The sequence below is a fragment of the Papaver somniferum genome, chromosome 7 (genome assembly GCF_003573695.1).
Source record: "Papaver somniferum cultivar HN1 chromosome 7, ASM357369v1, whole genome shotgun sequence".
Classification (NCBI taxonomy): Eukaryota; Viridiplantae; Streptophyta; class Magnoliopsida; order Ranunculales; family Papaveraceae; genus Papaver; species Papaver somniferum.
Window position 1 is genome coordinate 114055574 of NC_039364.1, and position 10422 is coordinate 114065995.

Below are 10422 nucleotides of genomic sequence, written 5' to 3' on the forward strand. Positions count from 1 at the left end.
ATGAGTGCTGATGATGAAGATGATGATGTTGAGATGTTATGAATGTATGATACTATGATAGTATCTGTGTGACTGTGTCTGTGTTTCTTTAAGAAGACTAATTTGTTTAGTTTTGCAATTTTGAGTTTTTGAATTGATATACCAAATGAATTGGATGAATGTTAGATACTTAGGTTGTAGCTTGTAGGAAAGGAACTTTAGATGCCCTGAATGTGGAAGGAAATAGCCCAGAAATCGATTTCTGGCGAGTTGACTCAACAAAAACCAGGTAACCCGTGAGCACCCGTAAACCCGCGAGCTTTACCCGGGACGGGCACGGGTGGGATAAATGACCACCCGTGAAGAATTTCAACCCGCGAGCTCAGGCTTGTATTAACCCGTAACCCGCGGGTTGGTCACAAGCCAGACCCGTCCCGCCCGTTTGCCAGCTCTAGTTCAGCCGTCATCAAATAGATGTGAATGGGAATCGAGTCTTAAATTACGGTAACTAATTAGTTTTCTTAAATCAAATAATTATTGGGACTATGTTCATGGATTATCATCTTATCCAATATTGGATACATGTGGTACAATGAATTAGAAATGTTGATAAAAAGTAGTTTTGTATTTTATTTTGATACCGTGAGTATTCTTAGAGCGACTGCAATGGTACGACTAAACTCAAAGATCAAAGACCAAAAAAAAAGACTAAATATGAGTTTAATCTGTATTGTGACGTTATGGGGAGAAGACCAAATTTGGTCGCGCGTAAAACAATTTTACGCATGAAGACGGGCGGAAGTATTAGTTACGTTTCATTTCTGCGCGGAATTATAAATTACGTTTCAAACGGGCGTAAATATAAATCACGTCTGTTATCGAGCGTAAATATAAATTACGTTTCGTATGGGGAGGAATCTTAAATTCCGCCCGTTGATCAGACGGATTCCAAATGACCGCTCGAAGAAACGTAAAAATAAATTCCGCCCGAGTTAAACACGGTCACACAACACGTGTGAGATCAGACGGGCGAACATCTGGTGTCCGCGTGATGAATTGTACGGACGGACATCTGCTGTCCGCGTGATGAATTTGTCAGGCGTAAAATATTTTTACGCCTGAGACGGGCGTATCCAAAATTTCCGCCCATTAGGTTTTCATTAGGGCGTACTCTTCCTGTCCGTCTGATGAAATCGGGCGTACTCTTAAGCAACCGCCCCTTCCACAAATACCGCCTCTCCTTCCCAACCACAACCCATCTCTTCTACACGAGCCTTCTTCTTCTCAGTTCATATTCTTCCACAGTTCATATTCTTCTTCTCTTCACCGCCCCTCTTCAGTTCATATTCTTCTTCTCCATTCCCATCTACCAACCGCACAAAAACCCTAAAAACTCCACAAAAACCCTAAAAACTCCATTATAAGGTATGTATTTTCTACTTTCTTTATTCAATTTGTGTAATAATAATATCATGTATTGTATTTTTTGTTCGAATTTATTTAGGGTTTTTACGTTGAAAATTGAATCAGACTTTATTACTAATTGGATATTCATATTGGGTTAATCAAATCTTATTAAAATTGGGTTAATCACATCTTAATCCAATAGTATGTTAATGTTATTACTTTTGTTACTGTTTCGGAATTTAATTTAATTTTTTGTTTTATTTAATAGTTATAAATATTAATAATTGGATAATTATTTTTTGTTAATTTAGTTACGTGATTTAATTTAATATATTTTTTTGTTAATTTAATTTCGTAATTTAATTTATTTTTTTGTTAATTATAAATAGTTATAAATATAGTTAATTGGATAATTATTTTTTGTTAATTTAGTTACGTGATTTAATTTAATTTATCTTTTTGTTAATTTAGTTTCGTATTTTAATTTAATTTTTTGTTAATTATAAATAGTTATAAATATAGTTAATTGGATAATTATTTTTTTGGTTAAATTTATGTTTATGGAATTTTATGATGTTGAAATTTTGTTCGGTTAAATTTATGTCTATTATGGTTCGTGGATTGGTCTTTTAATTATGAAATTGTATTTAACATGTTTGTGCGTAGAATGAACAAGTTTATATCGAGGTTTAGTGGTCGCCAAAAGACCAACAAGAGACAAAAATCTACCGAAGCTGATTACAACTTAATCTCTACCGGTCAAATTGAGGAGGTCGACGTCCCCGGGTTAGGGAGGTTTCCTATAGTGGAAGATGATAAGCCGCACGCTACTGAAGACATTACATTTTCAGACGCACCAACATTTAAGTTTAAACATCGTGGATGTCTCTCGCCCGGTTTTCTTCAGTCGTTTAGCTGCTTTTTTTCCCATCTGACGAAGGTATGTATTCTCTATGTCTCCTTTATCTGTGTCGTTACCGGACTCGACTTGAGTGCCATCTTCCTCGGTATTCACGCTACTATCCAAATCGTGCGTCGTATCAAAAACAAAAGTCGATCGACGATTATATTTTATATTTTCTATGACAATTGGGTAGCACTCTTCGTGCCTAAATTTTCTTCCATGATTGCATTCCTTAAACCGTTTGTTTACTTCTTCGAGCTGTTAATGTTTTTAAAAACAATTAGGTTCATGGGCATCTCAATATTAGAAAATAATTGTTTCAAAACAGAGAGAATACTCACGGTCATTTCCGGACCCCATCCCGTATGATATTCACCTTCCACTTCCGCCTGTTTTGCCGAAAACAACGCCACTTCTTTACTTATTCCCTGAAATCGTTTTTGCCAGGAACTCCAAGACCGCTCTGGTTTATCCGGTAAATGAGCTTCAATATCATCCTTGATACGAGTCCACAACGCAATCTCTGATTGATCGGCTCCAACACCGGGATCTTGAGATATTGATAAATGAATTTTACACATCGTGACATCTTCGATTGTCGTAAAATTTGGACCTCTTGCTATTCGTGGTGGTGCCATTAAAAACGATTCGATGAAAATTTTCAAAATGATTTGAAATATGGAAAACTATTTTTTCTTCCTGATACTATTTTTTTCTTGCCGAATACAACGAATGATATGAAAATGTTAAAGGAATTCATCTGGTATATATAGGTATAAAATAAACCCGTTATTAACATTCAATTTCAAACGTTCGAAAAAGATAAATATCTTACCAACGGTCAAAAATCTGCTACGCAATCTCCAACGCCAACGTTCGAAAAATTTATCATTCCAACGTTCGAAAATTTTCATGAAATGAAAATTTTCATTTCATGTCAAAAATCTGCTACGCAAACCCGTTTGAGAGGGGCGGAATTTTGGTGTCCGCCCAAGAGAGGCGGAATTTTGGTGTCCGCCCGTATGGGGCGGAATTTTGGTGTCCGCCCAAGAGAGGCGGAATTTTGGTGTCCGCCCAAGAGAGGCGGAATTTTGGTGTCCGTCTGGCAACGCGCGGAATTCTGCTGTCCGTCTCATCAGGCGTAAATTTATGTTACGCCCGCAACAAACGTAAATTTAAATTCCGCCCCACCAACATACGTAAATTTGGTTTACGCCCGTTAACAAACGCAATTTAAGTTTACGCCTGACAACAAACGGATTTTAAATTTACGCCCGACTATATTAGGATTTGGGATTTGGTCGCGACTAAATATGGTCTGGGTTTTGATCTTTGGTCCAAATTTGATCTTTACTCCGTCCCACTGTGTTAGGATCTCATCCCATAAATTTGGTTATACTCGCCCACTGTGGATGCTCTTAGAGCGACTGCAATGGTACGACTAAACTCAAAGATCAAAGACCAAAAAAAAAGACTAAATATGAGTTTAATCTGTATTGTGACGTTATGGGGAGAAGACCAAATTTGGTCGCGCGTAAAACAATTTTACGCATGAAGACGGGCGGAAGTATTAGTTACGTTTCATTTCTGCGCGGAATTATAAATTACGTTTCAAACGGGCGTAAATATAAATCACGTCTGTTATCGAGCGTAAATATAAATTACGTTTCGTATGGGGCGGAATCTTAAATTCCGCCCGATGATCAGACGGATTCCAAATGACCGCTCGAAGAAACGTAAAAATAAATTCCGCCCGAGTTAAACACGGTCACACAGCACGTGTGAGATCAGACGGGCGAACATCTGGTGTCCGCGTGATGAATTGTACGGACGGACATCTGCTGTCCGCGTGATGAATTTGTCATGCGTAAAATATTTTTACGCCTGAGACGGGCGTATCCAAAATTTCCGCCCATTAGGTTTTCATTAGGGCGTACTCTTCCTGTCCGTCTGATGAAATTGGGCGTACTCTTAAGCAACCGCCCCTTCCACCAATACCGCCTCTCCTTCCCAACCACAACCCATCTCTTCTACACGAGCCTTCTTCTTCTCAGTTCATATTCTTCCACAGTTCATATTCTTCTCTTCACCGCCCCTCTTCAGTTCATATTCTTCTTCTCCATATTCTTCATATTCTTCATATTCTTCAGTTCATATTCTTCATATTCTTCTTCTCCATTCCCATCTACCAACCGCACAAAAACCCTAAAAACTCCACAAAAACCCTAAAAACTCCATTATAAGGTATGTATTTTCTACTTTCTTTATTCAATTTGTGTAATAATAATACCATGTATTGTATTTTTTGTTCGAATTTATTTAGGGTTTTTACGTTGAAAATTGAATCAGACTTTATTACTAATTGGATATTCATATTGGGTTAATCAAATCTTATTAAAATTGGGTTAATCACGTCTTAATCCAATAGTATGTTAATGTTAATGTTATTACTTTTGTTACTGTTTCGGAATTTAATTTAATTTTTTGTTTTATTTAATAGTTATAAATATTAATAATTGGATAATTATTTTTTGTTAATTTAGTTACGTGATTTAATTTAATATATTTTTTTGTTAATTTAATTTCGTAATTTAATTTATTTTTTTGTTAATTATAAATATAGTTAATTGGATAATTATTTTTTGTTAATTTAGTTACGTGATTTGATTTAATTTATCTTTTTGTTAATTTAGTTTCGTAATTTAATTGAATTTTTTGTTAATTATAAATAGTTATAAATATAGTTAATTGGATAATTATTTTTTTGGTTAAATTTATGTTTATGGAATTTTATGATGTTGAAATTTTGTTCGGTTAAATTTATGTCTATTATGGTTCGTGGATTGGTCTTTTAATTATGAAATTGTATTTAACATGTTTGTGCGTAGAATGAACAAGTTTATATCGAGGTTTAGTGGTCGCCAAAAGACCAACAAGAGACAAAAATCTACCGAAGCTGATTACAACTTAATCTCTACCGGTCAAATTGAGGAGGTCGATGTTCCCGGGTTAGGGAGGTTTCCTATAGTGGAAGATGATAAGCCGCACGCTACTGAAGACATTACATTTTCAGACGCACCAACATTTAAGTTTAAACATCGTGGATGTCTGGCATCGGTAATTCATTATTATAAATTTATTTCAATACATTGTCCTAGAGTTAAATATTTGATTGAAAAAGCGGGGTGGGAAAAATTGTTGAACATAGAGTGTAGCGCTACCCAACATGCCGTTGTTGATTATATTGTTGAGAGGTTTTGGGATACAACCAACACGTTCCATTTTCCATTTGGTGAGATGGGGTTCACGCCATTAGATTGGGTCATGTTAACTAGACTGAGTATCGGTGATGGTTATGTAGTTCCATATGATTCGAGCCTATACCAATTTGACTATGTCCGTGAGAAGATTTTTCCGGATATCACACAGGGAACAAGAGGCGCGTCGTGGGTATCAAACTCAATTACAATTACATATTTAAGCTCATACTTCAAAGAAGATAAGTTGGTGGCGGCTAATGAAGATTCTCTCCTCGCCCATAGAATAGCAATTGCCTTTTTTATGTATGTTTTGGGTCAATTTTTCTTTTCTAATGCAAAGAACTATATTGATGCTGGATGGTTAGCTGCTTTCGAAGAAATTGATAAAATACACGACCTTGACTGGGGCGGTAGTGCCTTTTCGAGATTGTATGCAGGTCTCCGACAAGCTTGTAGGAAACAACAGAAGGCACTAAGCGGGCCCTTCCAAATATTAGAGGTATTTTGGTAATCGATTTTATTTTAATTTTCAACGTAAAGTATATTTTCATTAAAGTTTATTTCCTTGGATATATTAATTTGATTCATTAATTTTATGGACTAGTTTTGAGGGTATGAATACCTAGGCATATGTCGACCAGACATCTCAATGACCGGTAATGAACAGAAACGGCCTGTAATTTCTAGATGGAATGGAAGGAGGTGTCAGAATGATATTATTCGTTGTAGGATTTTACTGAATCAGCTGACGATTGACCAAGTGACATGGCACCCATGGGAATCATACACCAACGTCCTCAGTTCTGAGATGGGAAAGTCTGCTAGGAAGCTGTCGGACTCGAGATGGATATTTTCTTGGAATGGCGTTGTGAGTTAGACATGATTTTTTATATTATATCATTAATATTAATCGTCAATAACATAGTTTTTTATTTTTCGTTATTTATCTAATTAATAACGTACTCACTACAATTATATTCCCTTTTTGGTTATACAGCATAATGTTTACATGGGAGAAAGATGTTGGAGGCAAAACCATCCCTCGTTTACTGTTCCCATCAAACTACATGTAATTATTGGGCATTTGGGTGATGACCAAGCAAAACTCCTGCTAGCGGACGGTTTTCTTGATGCAACCGACGTGGTGCAAGTTGTGCAGTATGAAGTATATTTAGAGTATTGGAAAAAGGTTACTAATTTCAGAAAATATGTGACACATCCTGATTGGGAGGTCCAAACATTTGGGTACGGCGGTGACTTCTATTCTACCGAACTTGGAAAACCAGATGAACATGTTCTTATTCCACCGCAACAACAATTATCGCCCGTAAGTGTTCGTTCAACTTTACATTGCTAATTCCAAAAAAAAAAAAAATCTCATCTATCTCATTTTTTCATGACAGGGCGATAGTTATGCATTATTCCAAGAATATGCTGATTTTACTAAACAATTTCGAGATTTTACATTACGAGAAACGAAAGATAGGATGGAGTGTCTATTAGCGAAAGATGAACTTATAGGAAACCAGAATAATAAGATCACGGAATTGGAGTATCAACTGTCTCTTTTCCGAACGCCACACACCATCCAACCTTCCATTGGATTCGGCGCCTTTTCCCAAACATTGCCATCACAAGTGTGGAGTTCTATGAGTCAAGGATCATCTTCAACGTCCTCGGTCAGGCCCATTCCGAGAATGGCTTTTATCCCACCGCGATCGGCGCCTCCGGATACGGGAAATGTTTAGCCTGTGATGACTATTTATATGGTTTAGCTTTGAATTTATTATGTTATTTATCTTTGTTATGTGTAGTCATACTAGACATTTATTATGTTATTTATCTTTGTTATGTGTAGTCAGCGAGTAGTCATTTCAATACTCTATCAAATTTCTATCAAATTTCAGCGAGTGGTTATTTGAATCCTTTATCAAATTTCAGCGAGTAGTCATTTCAATACTTTATCAAATTTCAGCGAGTAGTCATTTCAATACTTTATCAAATTTCTATCAAATTTCACGAGTAGTTATTTGAATACTTTATCAAATTTCAGCGAGTAGTCATTTCAATACGACAAACAGCTCACTGACAAACAGTTTACAAAATTTGTCAAATACTTTATCTTATTTTATTTATTAATCCTGATGGAAAATGGAAGCATGTGATCTCCCTCACTCACTCTATAAATACCAACACACCTCTTTTTACAATCACACACTTATTCTGATTCGGATAGAATATGGAAGCATATGAGAATACCGCTCACTATTGTTCTTCTGTTTCATCTTCTTCTTCTTCTTCTTCTAATAGTAGTTTTTATTCCTCGGATGATGATTCAATAGCAATTATGCAAAATAACATGGCCGTTAGTATGGGAGTCCTTGTTACCAATTCTAAATGGCCTCAAACTCGTATCAAAATACCAAGAGATCGTGAGACTGGTGCTGAACTTCTGTGGAACGACTATTTTTCTCCGTATCCAAACCAGCCACCTAATGTTTTTCGCAGAAGATTCAGGATGCGTCGACAATTGTTTAACAGAATAGTGGAAGGTGTTACATCCGAAGACAGATATTTTGTGCAAAGGCCCGATGCATGTGGAGTTTTAGGATTAAACCCTCATCAAAAAGTAACTGCAGCGGTGCGAATGTTAGCTTATGGATGTGCGGCAGATGCAATAGACGAGTACTTACGCATAGGCGAAACCACGGTGTTGGAAGAAACTCGGAGGTTCTGCAAGTCGATTGTCAATGTGTATGGGAAAGAATATTTGCGTGAACCTACGGCTGGTGATGTTGAGTTGTTGCTCAACCAAAACAAAGATAGAGGATTTCCAGGGATGATAGGTAGCCTAGATTGCATGCATTGGAAATGGGATAAATGTCCATCTGCCGAATCAGGGGCTTACACCGCGTATAAAGGGAGCGAAAGTATCGTGTTGGAGGCGGTGGTGTCGTATGATCTATGGTTTTGGCATGCATTTTTTGGTATGCCAGGCTCTAACAACGATATTAATGTGATGAACCGTTCATATGTTTTTCGAAGTCTGGTCACGGGAAAAGCACCACCGGTGAACTATGTGGTAAACGGTCATTCTTATGACATGCCGTATTATCTAGGTGATGGAATATATCCAGAAATTGCTACTATTATTATGGCGTTTAAACATCCGCTTGGTAGGAAAAAAGAGATATTTTCAGCGATGCAAGAGGGTGCAAGAAAAGACGTAGAGCGGGGATTTGGTGTACTTCAACAACAGTTTGGAATCATCAAACAACCTGCTAGAATGTGGAATCCAGATGTGCTTGCCTATATCATGAAAACGTGTATTATCTTACATAATATGATAGTCGAGGATGAGCGTCTACCCGGTGAATGGCCACATGTTTATGATCATCGTAGCAACCCGACACCGGTTAATATATTAAGAGGCAACAGTGAGGAGTTTTCCCAAATTAGAGCTGAGCAACGCCGACGTCATATGCGCAGCAAAGATAGGCATATTCGCTTGCGCGATGACTTAATCGAACATATATGGGTAGAATATGGGAATTAAAAGGTTGGAGACGAGGACAAAATATTGGAATTAAATGTTGTTTCCCATATGAAAAAATTATGTGATTTTATTTTAACGAATAATTTTATTGAAATGTATTAACTCTATTTCATATACTCATCACTTGGTAAATTAAAGTAAGATGTTACAAAATAAGTTAAAGTTGATTAAATTAAATGAAGATAAAATTAAATCCCAAATATTACATAATAATACGACTAATGACAAAATTAATACATATTAAAACGTAAATAAACTACTAAAACTATTATCACTTATTATTAGACTTAATACTTAAGGTTCGAACTATCCCGTTTTGACGATTATAATTGGCTCCTTTTGTCCCGTACTATTAAAGCCTTTCGAAGTTCGAAGTACTCCTTTTGTACATGATACAATTTGGAAAGATCCATCATCATGATGCGAAATTCATCGTCTGCGGCCTCCTTGGCTATTTTAGCCGCATGCTCAGCTTGTTTTTGTGCAAACTCGGCCGTTTTTTGTTCCATCTTGAATCTTGATTGTTCCCGGTATTGAGAATTGAAATTTTCTTGCTGTGTAATAATTATTCCCATCAATTCCTCTTGGCGGTTGGATTTCTCTCGCCCGGTTTTCTTCAGTCGTTTAGCTGTTTTTTTTCCCATCTGACGAAGGTATGTATTCTCTATGTCTCCTTTATATGTGTCGTTACCGGACTCGACTTGAGTGCCATCTTCCTCGGTATTCACTCTACTATCCAAATCGTGCGTCGTATCAAAAACAAAAGTCGATCGACGATTATATTTTATATTTTCTATGACAATTGGGTAGCACTCTTCGTGCCTAAATTTTCTTCCATGATTGCATTCCTTAAACCGTTTGTTTACTTCTTCGAGCTGTTAATGTTTTTAAAAACAATTAGGTTCATGGGCATCTCAATATTAGAAAATAATTGTTTCAAAACAGAGAGAATACTCACGGTCATTTCCGGACCCCATCCCGTATGATATTCACCTTCCACTTCCGCCTGTTTTGCCGAAAACAACGCAATTTCTTTACTTATTCCCTGAAATCGTTTTTGCCAGGAACTCCAAGACCGCTCTGGTTTATCCGGTAAATGAGCTTCAATATCATCCTTGATACGAGTCCACAACGCAATCTCTGATTGATCGGCTCCAACACCGGGATCTTGAGATATTGATAAATGAATTTTACACATCGTGACATCTTCGATTGTCGTAAAATTTGGACCTCTTGTTATTCGTGGTGGTGCCATTAAAAACGATTCGATGAAAATTTTCAAAATGATTTGAAATATGAAAAACTATTTTTTCTTC